General features: G+C 42.7%; 1 protein-coding gene across 9 annotated transcripts in view; it reads right to left on the bottom strand.

The window, feature by feature from the left end:
• PRICKLE2 (prickle planar cell polarity protein 2) overlaps window positions 1-23,243 on the bottom strand; it is a 314,495-nt gene that overhangs the window by 89,683 nt on the left and 201,569 nt on the right. The window lies entirely within an intron of this gene.

Here is a 23,243-nt window from a genome sequence, read left to right as displayed (position 1 = left end):
CCAGTGGATTTAACAAATACTGACAATGTACCATTTTTATAAAAGGTTCCTAGACCTTGGAAAACAGAAGTGGTTTTAAGAAGAACTGCGGGTGAGATTTTCTTCAATAAGAAGAGCAAAAACGTTTTTTTCCCACTAAAGAAATCTGGCTCTAAGATCTCCCGGGAAAGACATTTTCACCTCCACTAAAGATCTTGGGAGTTTGAAATTCTAATTAGAAGCCCCAAATTTCCCTATGTTGGTAGTTTTTTTTTATATATATAAGAGGATCATGCATGTGAATTATTTCAAAAGCTAGCAGCAAAAGCTAAAAATCTCTTCCCAAAATTGAACATTTCTCTTTTAAGGTTACCATCTGTTCCTTTTTCCATGGCTACAAAAATGATGAAGCAATAAAATCGTTGATGTCCAACACAAAAGCATTTCTAGCTTCCACCAGGAAAATAAAAAGAGAAGGAAAATTTTAAGAAAATAAGCTGTTCTACACGTGCTCTGATCTTTATGACTACTTTCGTAGTACCTTACAAAGGCCATGCAACAGTCCAGGATCCTAATCCCCGTATGTGCCTGAATTTTTTGATAACAGCTTTGTTAAGACATAATTCACATACTTAAAATTCACCATTTTAAAGTGTACAATTCACTGGGTTTCGGTGTATTCGCAGAGTTGTAAAACCATTACCACTATTTAATTTTAGAACATTTTCATCCCTCCCAGAAGAAACCCCATGTGCATTAGCAGTAACTTCCCACCTTCCCCTCCCTGCAGGTCCTGACAACCACCAATCTATTTTCTGTCTCTATGGTTTTGCCTATTTTGGAAATTTCATATAAATGGAATTACACTATAGGTAGTCGTTTGAAACTGGCTTCTGTCACATAGCATGATGTTTTCAACGTAAACCCAGGCTACGGCATCTGTCAATCCTTCAGTTCCTTTGATTGCATTATAATATTCCACAGTACAGACACACTTCATTTTGTTTATCCATTCATCAGTTGGTGGACACGTGGATTGTTTTCACTTTTTAGCTTTTGTGAATAATGCTGCTCTGAATATTTATGTAAAGTTATTTATATGGACATATGTTTTTAATTCTCTTGGGTATATACCTAGGAATGGAATTTTCCGGGTTGTATGGTAACTTTATATTTAACATTTTGAGGAACTGTCAAACTGTTTTCCAAAATATCTGCACCATTTTACATTCTCATCATCAATGAACAAGTGTTTCATTTTCTCCACATCCTTGCCAAGTAACACTTGTTATTGTCTTTCTTTTTGACTGTTACCATTCTAGTGGGTGTGAAGTGGTATCTTATTGTGGTTTTGATTTGCACTTTCTCAATGGCTAATAATGTTCAGCATCTTTTTATGTGATTATATATCTTCTTTGGAGAAATGTATATTCAAATCTTTAGTCCATTTTTAAATTATTTGTCTTTTTATTGTTGAATTGAAAGCATTCCTTATATATTTTCCGAATACAAGTCCTTATCAGATACATGACTTGTAAAAATCTCCCATTCTGTGGGTTGTCTTCACTTTCTTTCTTTCTCTTTTCTTTTTTGGTGAGGAAGATTGGCCCTGAGCTAACATCTGTGCCAATCTTCCTCTATTTGGTAGTAGGATGCTGCCACAACATGGCTTGATGAGAGGGGTGTAGATCTGTGCCCAGGATCCAAACTGGTGAACTCCGGGCCACTGAGGCAGAGAGCACGAACTTACCCACCATGCCACTGGGCCAGCCCCTGTCTTCACCTTCTTGATGATATCCTTTGAAACACAGAAGTTTCTGATTTTGATGAAGTCCCATTTATTTTCTTTCTTTTGTTGTGTCTGCTTTTGGTATCATATCTAAGAAACCATTGCCTGAGCCTGACCCAAGATCATAAAGATTTACTCTTGAATTTTCATCTAACAGTTTTACGGTTTTAGCTCTTCTATTTGGGTCTCTGATCCATTTTGAGTTATTTTTTGGATATGGTGTAAGGTAGGAGTCCAACTTCATTCTCCTGTGGCCACCTGTCTCAGCACCACTTGTTGGAAAGTCTATTCTTTCCCTATTGAATTGTCTTGGCACCCTTGTCAAAAACCAATTGATCATAAAGGTTAGGGTTTATTCTGGACTCTCAATCCTATTCCATTGGTCTGTATGTCTATCTTCATGCGAGTCCCACACTGTCTTTATTACTGTGGTCATTTAGTAAGTTTTGAGATTGTGAAGTGTGAGTCCTCCAACTTTGTTCTTCTTTTAAAAAGTCGTTTTGGCTCTTCTGAGTCCTTGACATTTCCATCATAAAATATGAACTTTAGGGTTACTTTGCCAATTTCTGCAAAAAAAATCCAGCTGGGATTTTGATAGGGATTGCACTGCATCTGCAGAGCAATTTGGAAAGTACTGTTATCTTAACAATATTAAGCGTTCCGATCCATGAACAAAAGATGCCATTTCAGTCTACTTTCATTTCTTTCAATGATAGTTTGCGGTTTTCAGGTAAAGGTTTTGCACATCTTTTGTTAAGTTTATTCCTAAGTATTTTATTCTTTTCGACAGTATTGTAAGTGGGATTATTTGCTTAATTTCATTTTCAGGTTGGTAGTGTATAAAAACACAAATGATTTTTCTGCATTGATTTTGTATCTTACAAACTTGCTGAACTTGTTTATTAGTTCTAATAGTATGTGTGTATTTCTGAGGACGTCCTGTACATAAGATCATGTCATCTGTGAAGAGGAATGGTTTTACTCCTTTCTTATCAACATGATGTCTTTTATTTCTTTGCCTTGCCTTTATTGCCCTGGCTAGGACCTCCAGTACAAAGATGAATAGAAATGACAAGTGTGGACATCCTCGTCTTGTTCTTGATCTTAAGGAAAAGCAGCTAATCTTTCACCATCAAGTATCACTCAGCTGTGGGTTTTTGTAGATGCCCTTTACAAAGGTGAAGAACTTTCCTTCTGTGCTAGTGGGTGAGTGTTTTTATCACAAAAGGGTATTGGACTTTGTCAAATGCTTTTTTTTTTGCACCTATTGAGATGATCAGTTGGTTTTTGTCCCTTTCCTGTTAATGTCTTGTGCCTGAATTTTGACACCAAAATGCACTTGAAGAAACAAAATCAGTTTAGTCCAGCCAAGTTAGGCTTGTCAGATTCTCCCACATCCTACTTTTCATCAGATTGAAAATATACACAGACAGAATGCACACTTGGGTCTGGTCTGCTTCTCCAAACTCAAAGAAGTTTCATCCAAACTCTGGCTGTTGCTTTTAAAAATAGTCCGACCTCATTTTAACAGTAACTCTTTAATTAATCAGCTACTGTAAAGAAGTCAGGGGTGTTGGGAAGCGGTTAGGTTTTTTTCCCTCCGGAATTTTTTATTCCAGTTTATGACTTAAGGAAGAAAATTTCAGTGTGTTTACGCAAGTTTAGGAAGCTCTTCGGTGGCTAACGGTTTTTACAAGAAAGTCATACTTTTCACATAAAATACAGAGGAATTTTTACCAAATTCAGTCTCCAGAATATTCTTCAACGATACTCATTTATTCAGCAAAGAAGAAGAGCAGAATATTTAATGCTGGATGGACATAATCTAACGAACTGGAGCTCCAGAAGAAAGAAAAAGACAAGAAGAAAGCAAAACAGAATTACAGACCAGATCCAAAATGAGTCTCACTGAGTAGAAGCAAAAACAGAAGAGAGAAAGCGGGGATGGCTAATGGCCTATTAGTCATTCAACAAATGACCATCAGGCATCTGTCATGTGCCAGGCACTGTTCTAGGCACTCGGAATACCTAAGCAAAACAAAGACCCCCACCCTCATGGAACCTAAATTGTCAGGGGGGAGAAACATACAAAAATTGACAAACACAATGAAACATTCAATCATTTAGTACATTAAAGGTCCATTAAAGGAAAACAAGAAAGATGAAGCAGGATTGGGGTGGGGGCATACACGAGCAGAGAGCATGGAATTTGACTTTCTGAGACTGTACATACATGAGCTCAGGTTGGCACACTGGTCCTCCAAGAGAGGAAATATCATCTCCACTTTCCAGAGGAGAAAACAAAGGCTCAGAGAGGTTAAGCAACATGTTCAAAGTAAACCGTAAACAGAGAGAACAGAGATTCAAACTAGGATCTCTCTGACCCCTGAACCCAAACAATTTCCTATGGAAGGCATACCTGACTCCAACCACAGAATACCCTTACTCCTGAACAACAAACACACTCAGAAAACTCAAAACCAAAGAGAGGGAAAAATAGGAAAGAAAAGGAAAATGGTAAATGGAAACCATGAGCACCTTACCTATTTTCCCCTCTAGTTGCCTGCTTTCCACTCCTCATTTATACTAACAGGCACTCCCATGGCAAGGCATTTTTATTTGCAAAGAATTTTCAACCTTTGAGGGATTCTGTGACAGCCTTTGGAGAGACTAATTTAATAACCTCTGTTTACAAATGGGGACCCCAAGGCCCAGATGCTCAGAAAGGAGCAGAGGGTCAGAGGTAAAGCCAAGAGGATTTCTCTTGATCCTCATGTCTCTCTCCCCCTCTTAGCAAAAGGCACACAGCAACACCCAAGCTCGCTCTTTCGACACACTGATTAAAGATTTTCAGGAGTGCGTGGGGAAATATATGATTTGGCTTAAAATAAAAAAAAGACATTTATGAAAATAGAACCTGCTAGTAAAGCAAGATTTCATTTAAAAAAAAAAAAGTGCAACCATATAAAGTGTGCATTGGTTTCATTCTGTCAGAGCTGACATTCTACCTGCACATAATTGGGTTTGTGAATGACAAGTTTCCAAGGAATGAGGCATGATTCAGAGAGCAGAGATCCTGCATTCCCCTTCCTTCCCTCCCTGCACCCAGCAACAGCCCCTGTAACCCCCACCCAAAAGATGCAGCTATTAATTCATTCACTTCCACAGTCAGAAGCCACAATCTGCTCTTCCATGGAATGCACACGCCGGCAGGCAGGGGCTCTCTTTTTAATTGTCTCAAAGTACTCTGGTCATCTGTGCCAGTGACCACACCGTTTGGAGAATGATTAACAATTTATATCAATTAACTTACCTACCATGATGTGGAAGGATTCATTATACATAGATTAGCTGTGTGGTGGGGTGTTCTCATCCTTGAGATGTTGACAGGTTATTTACAACACAGAACTCTGAACCACCATGCCTTATTTTGTGTGAGAAGTGACAGGATGAAGGCAAAAAAGGGATCTTCCTTTATAATGTGATTCTGACAAGCTCAAGTCATAAACTGCAGAATTCTAGATTTGGATGGGGTTGGAAACATCATGAAGCCCTTTTTAACAAACTTCTTTCTCACTCTCTTCCTTTTAAATGAAAGAAAAATATTTTTTGAAAAGAACTCATATGTGGAAACAATATATAAAACAGAGCTGCCCAAGTGGATGGCAGAGAAGGAGGCCCTGAATCCAACTTCTCTCAAGTTCAACCTTCTTCCCAAACTCCAGGATTTTCATGGTCCTAAGGTCCCAAGGGTTCCAAAGACATGAGCTTGGAAACCAGCATACTTCTCTGGATTCTGTAAGGTTATTTCCAGTACTTATCAAAATAAGAAGCAGGTGTCCAATATTCCGATAGATGATGGAAAGATGAAAAAAAAAATCAGACTGTAGGCAGTTTTTAAAAGACAATTCCTAACCATGAAACCCTGCAAATAAATAATGATTCTCATCATGGGAAATCGCATATCTGGTTGCCAACACATTACATGGAGACGTGTGGGGAGTAGTGACGGACCTTAGTGACTCTGATTTGATAGGTGTGAGACAGGGTGCAGGAAGTGCATTTCTACCAGTATCCCAGGTGATTCTGATGTGCACTTGGACGACCCTCTTCTGTAGCTAGCCTCCTACTTAGAAGGGAGCACCCGACTCAGAATATGGTCTGAAAACCGGTGTGGGTCCTACCAACCCACCCAATGCCCAACGGTTGGGCAACATACTTTTTTTTTTTGGAAGATTAGCACTGAGCTAACATCCGTTGCCAATCTTCCTCTTTGTTTTTGCTTGAGTAAGATTAGCCCTGAGCTAATATCTGTGCCAATCTTCCTCTATTTTGTATGTGGGATGCCTCCACAGCATGGCTGATGAGTGGAGTAGGTCCACACCCGGGATCTGAACCTGCAAACTCGGGCCGCTGAAGCGGAGCACGAGGACCTTTAACCACTTGGGCATAGGGCTAGCCCCCCAACACACATTTTTAAAACTGTTCCAGGGGCTCTATGCCAACCCATCTCAACTGCCACGTCTTAAACTCTTACATCACTGAGCCCACCTGTCACTCAGCTGGGTACCCACTGGGGCCTGTGTGTGAAAAGGTGCTGGTGAGAGGCAGGACTACACCAGCCACCAGAAGAGTGTCTTTCATTGCCAGCCCTGCCATCTGTCCTCCTGCCTTCCACCCCCCCTGTGGTATGGGCTTCTCTGTCCCAAGTCCATGGCCAGATCAGGTTCAGGCCACTTTTATGCACCGGGTCAAGGGGCAGACTGCTTAAAGAGTGGCTCAGCCCCAACACAAACCAAGTGATTGATGAGGAATGCACAACGCTGGACTCAACATGGAAACGCCTCAGGCAGCCGAAATCAGATGTGGGAAAATGCACTTTCTTAAAGACAAAGGACTGAAATAACCCAAAGGCCTCCATAGCTTTTTGCTAAATAGCAGATATATCCTAGGTATTTAAATTCTCCCATGACTCCAGCTCACTAAAGGCAAAAGAATAACCCTTTTATTCTTAAGAGAATAAGAGGAAGCCTTTTTCTCCTATTATAATTTCAAGTTACTGCTTCCTCATTCTTAAAAAGAAAAAAAAAGCACAATACAATTCATATAGAAAAGAATCAGGAATTACAGATAAGCAAGAAGAAAAATATTTCAAAACACTCACGATCCCAGAGATAATCACTGTTAAACAGAAACAGCTGCTGGTCCTCTTTTCCCTTGTGTTAAGAAACTGGAGACCTGATTTCATCCTATGTGTTCCCCATCAATGAGTACCAGGAGACAACACTCTGGCCTGGAATGACAAGACATGAGCCAGAGCCACCCACACACATACACACAACACTCTCAGCAAATAGACGTGCATTATTCAATCCAGATAAGTGGGTTTGTTCTGATCTGGTTCCCTGTAGCAGGATCAGAGAATTTATTATGTAGCATAGAAGATGCCGGCAACGTGGGAACTGCATATATATTTATGGATATCACAGAGTTAAAGTTAGGCCCCTCAGATAAAAAACATCTGAAAACCAGATTTCAACAGCTATCAACTTTCAATTTTCTGTGCAAGTAGGGAGAGATGGGGCATGGATAATTTAAAACCACTAACTCTTGGCTCTGAAATGCGTCTCTGTACATCAGTCATACACTCTCAATGCTGCGATAACGTACCTCACTTCAATCCACCTACAGGATCCACCGGGCAGGATGGACTCAGGGGGAGCTGGGCAGAAGACCACTTGCTCAGTCTGCTCTACTGCCACATTTTCAACGAGAGCACCAACTTTTCACACGCATGCAGAGTACCAGCCGAAAATAAACCAAAAATTATCCTGCGTTTACTGCCCGTTGGGACTACCTTTCCCAGGGTTTAGGAGGTAAATAAGCATTCTGGGCAAAGAGTTTTTACCAGGCTGCAGGCTGCCCAGAAGTAAGTGAATAAAGATACAGCGGGTGTTGTTAACAAAAAACGCATTATCCTGCTGTGCTTAAGTGAGGCAGTAAGAACTGGAAGTGAGGTCTGCCTGTCCTGAGATATTGCTGAGAAAATGCCATCGTGAATATGTCAGAGTTGTCAAAACTGAGCTACCACAAAGAACAGAAGCCGTTCCCCTCCAAAATTGCACAGGTCACATGAGCTTATGACCCACGCACAGGGCTTCAGTTCCCACCCTCTACATCCCTCACAAAATACAGGTGGAGGATCAGAATATCAGAAAGGAAGGAAGGCAAGAAATACATTTGTGGAGGCTGGCTGGAAATGAAATGAGGATGTTCCAAGAGGTGAAAGTCTGCCCCCAAAGGATCAAGGACTCTAGACGACAGGTCTGACCTCCAGGGCCCTGACCCCTGCCTCTCCAGTCCAACATGCACTTTCCTACTGGAGGATGGCAGGTAAGCGTGACCACTGTGCTACATTTCTACTATTAATATAATTTCTTACATTTATGGAGGATTTATAATATTCATATTATTTTTACATAGTTTATCTCATGTATTCATTCTCAGCAGTCCTGTCAAGTTGGCATTTTTATCCATTTCACAGATATAAAAATTGAGGCTATGAACTCATAAGTGACTTGACCGAAGTTACACAGATTAGAACTTAAGTTGTCTGACTTCGAGACCAGTGCTCTTTCTACCACCTTGCAGAGTGGCCAAATCTTCCTTCCTTCTTTTCTGCCATGTATCTTTCCATCCTTCCCTCTATCTGTCTAACTATCCATCCACCCATATCTATCCATCCATTCATCCATATCCATCTATCCACCCACATCCATCCATCCATCTATCCATCCATCCATCCATCCATCCATCCATCCATCCATCCTACCAATCAACCATCCAAGCAGACAACAGTGATTGAACACCAACTGTGTGCTAGGCACTGCACTAAGATGCTGGGCATATGGCAGTGGTTAGGATAGACAATATCTCTAATCTCATGGAGCTTAAAGTCAAGTGAGGAAGACAGACAATGGTCAGGTAAACAAACAGATAAACTCACCATTTATAGATTGTGATAACTGTCATGATGGAAACAAACAGGGAGATGAGAGAGAGAGGGACTGAGGATGGATCGGGACAGGCCTCCCCACTGAAGTGACATTTGAGTTGTGACTACAAGACCCAATATGAGGCAGCTCTGAGAACAACCACCGAGAGTTTTCCAGGCAGAGGGAAAGCAAGCACAAAGGCTCTGAGGTGGGGAAGAGTGTGGCATGAGTCATCTCAGGAGGTGGTGTGTGACCTCCCCTCCCCCATCACTGTCTGCATTGATGACAGTGACCAAACTGGCTGAGCCACTGCCTGTCCCAAAGCCCAAGCAGAGATGTGAAATTCAGGGGATGGTGCCATCTTAGTAGGCGTAGGAAAGCTCCTCAGTTCTCCCTAATTCCCTTCTTCTTGGAATTCCTGTATCCATCTGTCTTGATACCCAGATGTCGGCGTATCCTGTTATTTGCAGCCTCACTGGCTCCATAACTCCTTCCCCCCAGCCACAATACATTGTTTTCCCCCTTTTTTGGCAAACACTCAGTCTGAATGAGGGACCCACGCAGGAACCTTGACACTTGCCATGTCTGGAAGCAAGATTTCTATCTCTGTGAGAAAGGAAAAATGGTTTCCTAATAAATACAGAAGCTAAAGGGTGGAGACCGTGACAGGGCCAGCTGGGTATGAGGCTGGTGTGTGCTGAGAGCCAAACCACACTGCCCGGCCCAGTCCAACTGCCCGCCCTCCGCCTGGGCTCCGGCGGCTCTGGCCATCTGCACCGAGAGGAGCTTCTCCCTCCCAAGCCCCGCCAAAGTTGGTACAGGATAATTTTCAGGGGCAGTCATCTCCTCTCTAAATATGTCAATTCACATTTCAATGAAGAAATATATGCAGGGCTGTACTTCAGATTAATTTCTCTTGTAATTTCTGAGCAGCGGAAACACATTCCCTTTTAAAAATAAGCCTCCTGGATGACTTATATTTTGAACATCTCTTACCATACTTTGATTTACAAGTACGATGATGTGTCAGCAATCCAGGGACAATGTCTTAGATTGGGTTTCCCCAGAATCAGATCCTAGGAAGGTATCTGAGCATAAAGAAGTTTGGACAGTGGTGATCCTAAAAAGTCCTGATGGAGAATTGGAAGAAGGAACCACAGAAGGCAAGGATGCCAACATAAGGTGAGGCAAGGAGCAAGATGCAGCTTTGGGCATCTGGGGACTCATTTTAGTTGAGGAGCTATGGAAGATGGTATAGAACAGCCCTCAGAGATGTTTTACTGGAGAGCCAGGAGGTGGGAGTGCTTACCCCCCAATTCCCAACAGTCGCTGGGTGAGGACCCTTCCTAGGGCCCTTTGGCCTACCCCACATCCAAGACAGGCAGTCTCGAGCAAACAATTCCTAGGGCAGCAGGAACCACAGGTCAGAGTAAACGGGAATGGTGAGTGCCAAGGGGGAAGAAGGGAAGGCCAAAAGTGTTTGCTGCAGGCAGCTTCCTTCATTAACAACAATTCACTAAACATCTACTGTATACCATACATTCTGGTAGGAATTATGAGAGATTAAAACGAAACAAAACAGTAAGGAGTCCCTGTCTGACTGGGACACAAAGATACGGCCAGAAAGAGCTAGACCATAATTTCAAAGTACAGAGTACTTGGGAGATATTTAAGAGAATGTCCTTGTTCTGAGGAAACAGATACTGAACTATAATGAAGTAAAGGATGATGTCTGCAATTTATTTTCAAATGGTTGAGCAAAAATAATATGTGTGCATGTGTATATAGAGAGAGAACAAGCAGCACAAATGTGGCAAAATGTTAACAATAGAGAAATCTAGAAGAGTACGGAAGTTCAATATACTATTCTTGTAATTTCTACATATCATTACAATTTTTCAAAATAAAAAGTTTTAAAACAAACCAACAAGACAGTGAACAGTTCTACGACTTTGTTGTTAGGTCAATTATTAATAGAAACCTACTACGTGCCAGGCACTGTGCTACAGAGAGTTCCTGGTTAACGGAGGGCTTCCTTGAGGAAGCTGGATCTGGAGGGTGCTAGACAAAAAGAGAAGGAAGGAGTATTCCTGACAGGTGAATAAAGGCATGGAGGTGGGAGAGACCAAGTATCATCAAGATATTGAGAGGAGTCTAAGATGGTAACAAGATGGCAGCTGGAGAACTACACATGCAATCCAGGTAAAGGAGTTTTGACTTTACTGTAAACACGTGCATGGGCTGGTGAGGAATCTGCTTACCAAACGCACAGCTAGTTAATTTAGCATCGTGACGAGTCGACACAGTGAGCCCTCAAAGGAGAAGAGCTTGGCCACTGCCAGTGTCTCCATGGCAACACTACTAGCTGCATCTCAGCATCCCTCCCAAAGGTTGTGGGTCTCTAGAGAAGTTCTAATTTCCTTAGCTCCCTGTCAGACCCACTGAGAATAAACCAAGGTAGACAGAACAGTTACTCCTTCTGGATAGATTACTCCACTTCATTTGTCCACGTGCTAACCATGATTTTACGGCATGTAGGTTTTTGCTTCATGGGACATTTAGCAAAGCAAGTTCAAAGAGCGCTTCCTTTCCAGATGAGTCCTTCAGGGGAATAGTTTCTGAGGAAACAAGTGCACACTGAATTCTAACACTCTTCACCTTCAAGGCAGGGATTGAAAGATTCCACAGAATACCTCCGTTTGCCTTTCTCTCCCATGCCACCTGCTGAAGTACTTATTTAGTCTCTACCTCTTTTGTGGAAGAAGTTGGCTAAACTCATGTAGACAAGATCTGAGGCATTAAATGTTCCCTTAGTACTTAAAAGAGGTATATAGTAGAGTGGAGGAAGATCTTAGATTCTGGAGGCACGGTGACCTGAGTCTGAATGCTAACTCTGCCGCTTCACTGCGTTGTTGTTAGGACGAAATAACTTAATATTACCACATGCTTAGTGTAGTGAAACCTGACTCGGTGCCAGGATGCCAGGCCCTGTGCTATGTGCATGGACAGAAGGTAAAACAAACAAACACATAAAAGTAGTCATGGTTCCTGCCCCCGCCCTCTAGAAGTCAATCTAGACCCTACTAATGTATTCCACTTAGGATGGAAACAGATCAAGGGAAAACAGATTGGTGGTGAACAAGTCATTTCTGTAAGTCTTTATTAAACACCTAGTGTATACTTAAAGGTGTGCTGGACTGAGCAAGGTAATTTGATCACTATCCTTACCAAAGGATTACTTATCCTTTACCATGCTTTTAATATTTCAAGGTCACACAAATGACCTTCTTTTCTTACCAAGATACAATAAGGCAGACGGGCTAGATCTTAGATTAATGGCCCCCGGGACTAATCAAGCACTTTAGAGCTTACCATGTACTTTCAGTTCAGGTAACACTTCGAATTGCCAAAAATCTCTATAAGGTTACTCAGAAGAGCAGGAGCTACTGCTGCCATTCTATAGATGAAGAAAGTGAAGCTCAGAGAAACCCAATGCTGTGGTTGCAATTACTAACCACAGTGTCTGGAAGTCCAAATCCACTTTTCCTCTCTGAGCCAGGGGAAGTCAAGTCAGTTTGTTTTAATTTCTGGGGTATAATTTCCCCATCTTCTCAAGAAAACATTTTCTGAGTGTATGCTGGGCTTTGTGCTAAGCACTTTCCATGTACCCCCCCCTTCTTTCTTGAGAAATAATTGACATATAACATTATATTAGTTTCAGGTGTACAACACAATGGTTCGATATTTGTATAAACTGTGAAATGATCACCACACTAAGTCTAGTTAACATCCATCACTTCATCGAGTTACAATTATTTTTCTTGCGATGAGAACTTTTAGGATCTACTCTATTAGCAACTCTCAAATATATGATATAGTATTATCAAATATGGTCATCATGCCGTAATACATCCCCACGATTTACTTTATAACTGGAAGTTTGTACCTTTTGAGCACCTCACGTGTTCCTTTTTTAATCCTCAAAGCACAGTACGAAATGGCAATTTTTATTATTATCCTCATTTTACAGATTGGAAAACCAAGGCTCCAAGAGTTTCCGGAACATACTGAAGCTCCCACAGCCAGGAGATGATGAAAATGGGAATGCAAACCTAGATCTGCTGGTCTCTGGAGCCCTTCACCAAACACCTGAATGCCTTTTTGAGGCCCCTCCAGACTGACTGCACCGGTCCCCTAATCCACGTAAAACAAGTTGTGCTTTTCTCCCTGTTCACAGAGAGGCCCCCAAATCACTGGCAAGTCATAGGAAATTCTTAAGTGGCTGCTTATTAATAACATTTTCAGTTTATATTAGGCCGCCTTTCATCCAGGGAAACTCAGCCAGCTCCATACACAGAGAACCACTGAAATCCAGCCATTTCTGGTGTGGATGTGGGCCAGCTGGCAACAGAATCCCTCAGGGGCTTGGCTGGTGGGGATTCTGGCAATGGTCACACCCTTCAAAACTTGACAGGGGCCCTTTGACATCAGTGCTGAAGGGCTCGAGGCAAAATCTTCCCAGAAACCCAGGTTCCTCAGTGAATGAGGCCAAAGGCTCAAGATGACCCCAGCGGACTTGGGGAAACAAGAGCATCAAAAAATTGGGTGTTTACCAAATGCCGATGCTGGAAGTATAGCGCCTCAATTCAGATTGAGTTAGACACAACAGGGAAAGACGTTATTTTCAGGAGAGACCTGGCTTCAGTCAAGTCCAAGGAAAAAAACAAAACAAAACAGATTTCTCAGGGTTTCCCACAGAGGGGATAGGCAAAAAATGCAAGATGCTGACTTCCCGTCTTCAAACTGGATCTAGGGAACGGTTTTTGTGGTTTTGTTCTGAGCCACAACTAGTTTCCTCACTCTGCAGCAGTGAGAGGATGGAGGGAAGTACGGAGAAAGAAAATAACATTTCCTGGTTTCATGTTTTATTGGAAAGAAGCCCTTGATGAATTGAATTCACATGGTCTACAGGAGTAAGGTTTTGAAATTATCTAAAAATTTGTTACATTCAGATTTGACAAGGTGATGGTTGGAGGATGTATGCCCCCCCGGATGCACCCCCACCCCCAAGCCTGCTGGATGTAGCACTGCCCACGCACTTTGGCATAATTGATACAATGAACAGTCCCAACTGTGGACCCCCTTGGTGTACAGGATGGGTCTTAGGTATTTATTCCTTACCTCTTCCCATCATGTCTACCTTTATTCTCCTAGTTCAATTCACCTTTACCCCCTGCCTGGGCTACAGTAACAGCCTAATTCCAACCCCCTGCTTCCATCCCTGCCCTTCTAGAATCTATTTTCCACCAAGTGTTTTTGAAACCATGGTGGTAATACTCAATCCTCCTGCTTAAAATGCTCCACTGGTTTCCCACTGCAATTTGAATGAAGTACACACGCCTCAACCCCGGCCTGCGAGATCCCATGCAATCCGGCCCTTCCTCTCTCTCCAACTTCATTTTGTCTCACTCCCCTTCTTATCGACCATGTTTCAGCCACACTGACCTTTTATTTGTCCTCTGACCTTGCCAAGGCCATCCCTCTCGTAGGATCTTTGCAGTGGCTGTTCCTCTTCTTGGAACATCCTTCCCTCATCTCTTTATGAGCTGGCCTGCTTTTCATTATTCATGTTATCACTCAAAGGCACCTCCATCAAGGACCCTATAAAAAATAGATCACTTCCTCTTCTCATTCACTTTCCACTTTATTAGCCTTAAAAAATGTTTTTCCTTAACACGTGTCACTATCAGAAACTCTCTTCTTGTTGATTTATCTATTATATGCTTTTCCCATTGTAATGTAACTTCCGTAAGGTCCAGGAGCTTATCTTGTATCTAGAACAATAAGCAATCAATAGGTAGTTCTTTAAAATTTTGAATCTCTAACGCGTAGCCCAGAATCTGGTCTGGTAGTTCTCAACCAGCAGGCTATGAGCCCTTCATAGGCATGCAAACAAGATATGGTCAATGTGTAAAATTTTTATTTGTTGCAACAACTGAAAATATGTATTGTTACAACGATGCTAAAAATGTAGAGTGTAAGTCAACTACATGATCAGTAGTATATCGTCAAAACCACACCAAAGACAGACTCCCTTTTTCCTGGATTAAAGGGAAGTATGCATAAGAGGAAGGTTAAGGCAGAGAAGAATACATTTACTGTTGAGAATGACTGAGAATTGTACCATAACTATAGTGTAATTTAATTCTGTTTATTGTGTGGCAAAATGTCCAATATTTGAAAGAATGCCTTGAATATAGAAAGACTGAAAACACTGACCCAACCCAAAGTAAATGTTCAAAAAATTGTTAAGTGAATAATATAAAAGTATCCGAAACACAGAAGAAACAAGCACTCCTGTGGCCTTGGCATCTGAGACTGCAGACCTCAATTCACCCAACTATAAAATGGAAGAGAACCAAGATAATTCTCCTGCCAGCTCCACAGAATTTAGCATTAGCTCCCCAGTAGCCATGTAGAAAAGTGCTGTATTTCCACAGGGCAGAAGGATAGTTTTTTTCAGTCCCATGTTAACCTTTGGAGATTTTCCTGGATGAGTTTACAACAATCCACCATCCATTCTAGCAGCTCTTAACCTTTGGGGTGATTTTATGCCTTTAAGAATCTAATGAAAGCCAGAATCTTCTCCCTTCAAAAATGGAGACATACACCCTCATAGAAAATTCTGCATTTAATTTCAAAAAGTTCATCAATATTTGCTGGTCCTTTGGTGCTCATGAATTCCAAGTTAAAAACACCTGGTTGGAAGAACGAGTTAAGCGTGAAAGGTCTTCACTGATATTCCCCTCAGGGCCACAGACAGCGCCCTGTATCCTGCGGGTGTTCTGGTTCTCACTCTCTGCAACGTTCTTTTAAAGATTCAAAATAGCGCACGATATTATAGTTACCATGTGGGACGCTGCATCTTAGCAATTCAGTGGTACAGGATTCAAAACAATTTTTAAGTATGGCAAGGGTTTTGACGGTGTTTAGGCAGCAGGTTAGGCAGCCGAACTGACAGAGGGAAAGGAAGGCAGGTTCATGCTTGTCTGATCCATCAAGCCCGGTGGTTAGGTTCCTTTCCATCCCTTCACCTTTCAGAAGCCAGTCTGCCAAGAACCAAACCTCCTGGTGTTGAGAGAGGAACACGAGAATTCCTCGCTTTGCATTCCCCCCCCCCCCCACCCCCCCGCCTCCTAATGAGGCAGGTGTTTCAAAGTGGCCCAACCTGCACAGGAAGCACGGCAGGGGGTTGGGTGTGGGTTCACTGTTCCGATTGGTGGCAAGCTTCTAGTCTTCACAGGTGACTTCTGAGATGATGAACTCAAATGCAAGTAGTAGCCTTAGCAGTGGTTTAAATGAACTCCTGAATCTCGATAGACGAGCTGTCTGGGGAGGGCTTTAGCTGAGGGCTGTGCAAGTTCCTGAGCCAAAAGCAGCCACTGTGTGTGCACTGGCCACCTAGCCAATGGCTGAGTTGCCCAGAGGATGTCTATGGAAAACAGTTCATTGCAAAGCAGGTATTCCCCTGGGAACATCACAGCAGGAAGGCCGGATAAAGACCCTACATCACTGGTAATGAAAAGTGACAGGAATCTTAAGAATGGCCACCATATTAATCAGAACAGGATGGATATCCCAGAGAAAGAAAAAAGTCTACTGAACCTTAATTAATAGAAAATTCAACTAACTACAACTTTTAATAAGTCTGGAGGTCATCCACTTTTGGGAAGAAGAATAAAATGTAGAATAAGTGGAAAATGGAATTTCTTTTCAGCAAACCCAAGCAATTAGTAAGTGTTTAATATATCTTTACTAAATTGAAAAGAGAATCAATTTCCAGAAAGTTTCCAAGGGTGGCAGACATGGTATGTAGGTTAAATCTCTTGAGCCAACTACAACCAACTACAACAAGCTGCCTGGAGTGCTGTGCTGAGAAGGATTCTGAGGCTGTATGAGGCTTGACAAAAAGAATGTAGTATTTCACCAGTGAGGTCTGCAATGGACAAGGGAGATTGGGGCCTGGCGATGCAAGTGCCAGGTATTTGCCATCCTACGACTATTGCCAGGATATTTCTAAGAATGGAGTTCAAACGTGGGTACCCATTCAAATAAAAATAATTTTCCCCAATGAAGATTTCCTCTGCCATTCAAATAGAAGCTTCTGGGGGAATAACAAGGAGGAGTGAGGGAAGAAAGCAGACATCTGTTTATCCTGCCAGATCACAGCCTGGAGACCACTGAGGTGACAGATATCAAACTCAGATGATGCTCACAATCAACCTCTCACGACTTCCACTTGCAGGACAGGTTCACTGGGAATTCCTGTTCAGGATAATAATTTACATGGCTGCCATATCCAGAATCACTAGATACACACAGTTGGGTAACCCTGCTCTTCCTGTTAAGGCAGAAAAGTGCTTGAATACACTGTCCAAATTTGCATAAACAAGATTGAAAACAAACTGGGATTTAATTCTAAATAACCAGAAATTCAGTCAAGCACAACCTCCCATTCCTGTGAACTTTCCTCCTAGCTAACACTTTTTTTCCCAGTTGAACTACCCAAGGGAATAGAGCAAGCCCCTGTGACCTTCAAAACTTCACGAGGCATTTCACTTTATTTACTTAATACAATACAATCTCATCTGGAAAATGCCTACTTCTTATAACTTCAGGTGCCCTAAATATTTATAAGCGTGCATATCGTATAAATGCATGCATTTATTTATATGGTATGTTTGTGTAACACACACACACACAAGATCCAAGACTTTTCACATCTGTCATCTCTACAAGTTGTGAAGTCTCCACAGTCAGATGGTGTGAATTCAAATTACTAGCTGTGTGACCTTGGGAAAGTTAGTTAACCACTCTGTGCTTAGCTTCTGTAGAATGCAGATAATAGTAGAACCTGCCTCATAAGGTCATCGTGAGGATTAAATAAGATACAGTAAATAAGATAGTAAGCACAGTGCCTGGCACATAGTAAGCAGTCATTAAACATTAGTTATTATTTTTATTACTCTGCAGAAGGAGAAACTGAGTCACAGAGTGGTTAAGTGATTTCCTTGAGGTTTACTCAAATAAGGAATGACATAATTGGGTCTAGAACCTGCGTCTTCTGAATTTAGTCAAATTTTCTTTCCCGTGGCACACTCTATGCCTATTATAAAGGTGGCTGAGAAGGAACAGCATCGGCTTCACTTGGCAGCTTGTTAAAAATGCGGAGTCTGCATTTCAGCAGCACCCCCAGGTGTAGATTAACTGGAGAAGCCCTGGTCTCTGGCACTCTGCAGGGTGCATGCATCCATAACACAGCCCCAGAGGGCTTCTGAGAATGAATGAGCAGCACCACACACTGAGGGATGCACGCACTCCCTCTTCACTAGTCTGAAACATCCAAAGGTCAGATGTTTTTCCAGGAAGCTCTGAGCCATTCTCTGGAGGGCTACAGCTTCTCATATTCCACACACATTCACAGCACAGAGAGGTCAGGTCCTGATATAAAACCTGACCTTTAAGTTCTCTGCCTAAGAGCAGCTGATGGTGCAAATCAACACGCCTTCACTGACAGGGCCAAATTCATTCTGAAAGTTCACACTCATCAAGGTCAGGGTCAGAAGAAAACTTGTAGATCGCTTGATTCAGGACTTTCATTTTGGGGATGAAAGACTAAGCCTTAGAAAGGGGAAACACACACATTCTAGTTAGAACTTGATGTGTACGCAACTGGGGATCGAGAGCCACAAGCTCAGCTCCTCTCTCTAGACTCCAGTTGGTTCGCCCATGACCTCAAGTTTAGGCCAGCAGAATTTCCCATGATCCTTGTAGTCCAACAAACGGCCGCCTTCGTTGGCATGCAGCCTTTATGCTTCATCTCCGTGTGTCTCACTGACTTTCCAACCAACCTCACCCTTCCATCTTCTAAAAGCCACATTCAAAGTTGTAGTTGAAGATGCCACTATAGTCTGTTTTATGCTTGACACGTTCTCTCGGATGTTTCTAATTTTAGCAAAAGAGCAAGCAAGAGGATTTCAATTCAATGGCTAAACAAAGAGGTATTTTTCAAGTGAGGGATCCATAGAGAAGATCCAGAAGACAAAGAAGAAACATTCACAGAAGACATTCTAGTAAAAGTGTAAAGAGGTCTAGAATGGTGGACATCATTTAGGCTTTGGACTATGATTATCCTGGGTTTGAATCCCAGCTTTACTCTTTACTGTCTGCATGACCTCAGGCAAGTTACTTAACTTCTAGGAGTCTTGGTTTCTCCATTATTAAATAGAGCTAGTAATACCTCGCTGCATAATTCCTGCAAGAATTAATAAGGTGAGGTATGTAAAGCGTCTTCCATGTCAGCTAGCACACAGTAGGTGCTCAATCTACAATAGTTATTACTTTTTTTATACATTCACCCAAACACTAACACACACACTATACACAGACACCCAAAACATACACTTATATACACACTAACAGCTATCCTGAAACCATATCTGACCCTTTGACCACAGAAAGTATAGCTGTTTCTCAGTTGAGTCCTGGAACTTTCACGAACAAGCATCTCTAAGGACTCACAACTGAAGAATGGATGCCAAGAAAAGAGCTGGAAAAATGGCATCCTGCCCAGTTGAAATGAAATGCTAAGAATTCCTGTCTCAGTTACTTTTAACCCTGGATGGAGATGGATAACATTTATAAGGTTTGATTTTAGGGAGTCAAGGGGGGGTGGAGGACCTGAGGCCAGTGGCACTCCCAGTGCAAGAGGAACGGAGGTAACTAAAGTCAGCCATCTACCATGAGACTGGCAGAGGGCTGGGCCATCAAAACGATCGACCTGGCTCCATCTCTGTTCCTCATCCCACGGGGTAAATGGTGCCAGTGATCCCTCCAGTGCCCCAGATGGTTCACATACAGCAGCTCCAATGCTAAGACCAGGAAGAAGGAGGATATGAGCATTCGCCATTACTCTTTCCTCCTCCAGTTCACTCCACTGTTCTGAGCAAGCACGGCACTGGTAACACTTTCTCAAATGAGGCCAGCCCTGACTTCCTTGATGCCTCTTCCACTTCCAAGCAGCGATGCCTCTGGATTCTGTGTCCTCTACACTGTTACATCTCTTCCACATCAGCTCTCCTAAAATCTGAGTCTTCGGTACAGCCAACTTGATTTTTACTGACTTTACAGCCAAAAGTGTGCTTGAAGTTGACCCCTACCCACCAACGAAAAGCAGGCTCGTATTGTACTTGAAAATGTGCTCTTTTTAATTAATGAGCTTTGCAAAATGGTCCACAGTGCTCTGGTGGAAAACACGTGCTGTTTAGCCACGAGTAGGGTTTTAGGTTTTAAAATGGCTGCACTATGAATTCTGAAGGACAGATGGGGAGAGGAATTTCTAGCTGAAGAATAGAGGCTCTTGTCTTTGAGCTGCGACTTCACCAAAGGCAACCTTCAGCTTTGCACTTTCATGGTGGTTTGGAGATTGCTCTGCTCTTCTCCCAGCTGCTTCCCCATTCTGTCATCCCTCCCCCCCTCCTGCGCACTCCTCCATCCAATCTCTCTCTCCTTGTTCCCTTCTCCCTCTGCCTTGTCCCCAGGGAAATAACGGAACAAGCAAGCCTGCGGGGGTTTCAGACTCCAAACAAAGAACTGCTCCAACAACAGGCCAAAGCAAAAAGAAAACCAAGTCTCCAGACTCAACTGGCCAGGTCCACAGTGAGACTGTGGAGGCTTCTGATGCTGGAAGCTCAGGGTGATCCTTACCCAACATTTTCTCCTCAGCTTTATTCAAACACACACACATGGACAAGGTATAAAAACAAGAGTGTTTCATTAAAAATCTTTACAGGTTGGGACAAGAGCAAAATGGCAAGTGGGAGTCAAGAGCAGCAACGAGGAAAGCAGACTTGGCCAGTGCCTAGCCCCCAAGCTGCTTAGTTTGGGTGAGTCACAGTCCCCGGTAGTTACCTGATTATAAGCGCAACAATCAAGGAGAGAGTGAACACAGCAGGTTTCAGTGGGCCGTGAGACACAAAGAAAAGTCCTCCCTCAAACGCTGCCCAGGATTCCCGTCTGAGGGACAGAGCATTTTGACTTTTGTGTGTTGGAAAACAACAGAGAACAGGGAAGACCACAGCTTGGGGCTTCTGAAGAGGTTTCTGTTAATTCAAGGTGGGCAGTCCGTGGGGTGGTTAAGAGCTCTGCTCAGACTCAGAGCCCTTGGAAGTGATGTGCAGTAGAAGCTCTAGACGAGGTACCAGGAGGTGTCACCAGCTGCGTCATATTTTAGGGTAAGTTATTTTCCCTCTGCGGCCTTCAGTTTCCTCTGACAAATGGGTATTAAAACCACTACCCCCTGTTGTTCGCAGGTTGGATTAAATGAGAAATATGAAATCATCGGCACCAGAAGGAAATAAAGTCCGAAACATGTAACAGGTACCAGGAATTGGGCAAGGGCATTACAGCCATCATTTCACAGCAACCCCACGAGTCCAGGGGAACTTATTTCCAATTTTCACATGAGGAAACCAAAATTCAGAGAGGTTAGGCTACTCTCCCAAGATCACATATGCAACCAGGAGGCAATGGAGGTGGGCTGTTATGAAGGTATAAATACCATTCTCCACGCAAAACACAACTTGACTAAAGACCAATGGCAACCAGGAATGATCAGCTCCCAATTCTGAGTTTCCTGAGAAAGTATTTTATACCAGACATCCCTGGCTCCTTTAATTCACCTTTTATATGTCCTTCCGAGCTCTGCATTGGAGTTCCTTTCACCTAAATTTAAAAGAAAGATGTTGGGAGGTAAGGGAGAAACAGCCGTCAAATGGTGTGACTGAAGTACACTCTCTGGCATGGAGGGAGGGCACAAGTCTGGCAAAGATGTGTGTTGTCAGTGGACACAAATTACGGGCAGAGGACAGGGTCAGGGGCACGTGGGCAGGAGAGGCCTATTGTTTTCCCTTAACAGCCGACCCACAAGCCAAAGTCCACCATCTGGTGGCATAAATTCAGCCTTGGAACTTCTGAAGAGCCAACCAGCAGGTGAAGCACATATTCAAAGGCCTCCCTGGATGGAGAAGGAAATGTGAAATGTCTGTACCAAAAAGAAAGAAGAAAGAAAAGGACTGCCATTGCATGCAAAGTTGGAACAGAAGAGAAATGCAAACAGAAATCCAGAAATGCACCGATTCCGATTTGGATCCTGCAGCTTTCTACCTGTGACTTGTCAGCTGCCAAAACAGGAGGCCTTCTTTAAGGGGGCCTGAGCCCCAGCTAGGGCTAATGGCTTTCATTATACCATTCGGTCACTTTTAGTTCTGCAAAATATAGCAGCCCCGGATAATACACTTTATTCTGTCAACCCAATCAACAGGATGGAAAGTTTCTCCTGTTGGAATGGATGTAGATGTTACAGTGACTGGAGATGCCACCTTTTCTGCAGCAAAACCTCTTTGCAGATAAACAGATGTGACCATGTTGCCCTTTCAGTGGACTGTTTTGTTTTTAGCAACAATGCTTACAATAATAATGATAAAAGGCAACAATAACAACAACAATAATAAAAGCTAACATTTACTGAGCATTTGCTATGTGGCTAGCACTGTGCCCAGTGCTTTTCACATGTCATCTCATTAAATCCTTACATCTATCACCCTGGCTATACGCTCTATTTCTCCTTCGATTATACAGGCAGGAATCAAAACTGTCAGAGAGGGAGCCCTAAGTGTCTTCAGCTCTCTCTGAATCCAGAGTTTGAGCCCTTAATAAACATCATTTCTTACTGTCTAACCTCTAAGTTCCCTTCTCATTTTAAGCTTCCATGAATGCATCTTCCGTCCTATATTTCTTTATTTCCCCTACATTATGGGATGAACCTTTACAAACCTGCCATTTCAAACAATGCTATTTTACTATTTCTTGCTGTCTCATGACAGTTTACAGGCTGCAATGCCCGACAGAACGAACATGTTTTAATTTTCACATTAAAAAAAGAATTTCCCAGGGGAAAGAGCATTTGATGGAAAGGCAAAACCTTTACAAGCACTCAAGGAGGCATTAAACTCCAAATTTCCAAAATATGGTAATTCCGTCAAAGTTGTGACTTACTCTGGAGCCCATGGGGACACTCATCCTGACCCATCTGTGAAAGCCATTAGCAGGCAGTAAGCCTTCAGGGGAGCAGGAGGAGAGGAGCCAATTCAGCTTCCAGCAAGGAGGCCAGGCTGCTTCTTTTAGCTTAAGTCTCACTGAGATGGTTTAAGACACTCTCCGGGAAGAGAGGTTCAAGCAAAGCAAATTGCAGCCTTGCAAGCTGCAGCTTTGGTACACGGCAGTGCGTCTATACATTCGTGGCACACTGGAGCCCTCCCCTGACTGTGGTTCGTGGATGCATCGACTGCAAGCAGAACTCTCTCACTGGGAAAATAATCTACATGCTTAAGTTACACAAGAGCCACGCTTGGACCGGCGGA

The sequence above is a fragment of the Equus caballus genome, chromosome 16 (assembly GCF_041296265.1).
Source record: "Equus caballus isolate H_3958 breed thoroughbred chromosome 16, TB-T2T, whole genome shotgun sequence".
In the NCBI taxonomy this organism is placed as follows: Eukaryota; Metazoa; Chordata; class Mammalia; order Perissodactyla; family Equidae; genus Equus; species Equus caballus.
This window is presented reverse-complemented; position numbering and strand designations above follow the sequence as displayed.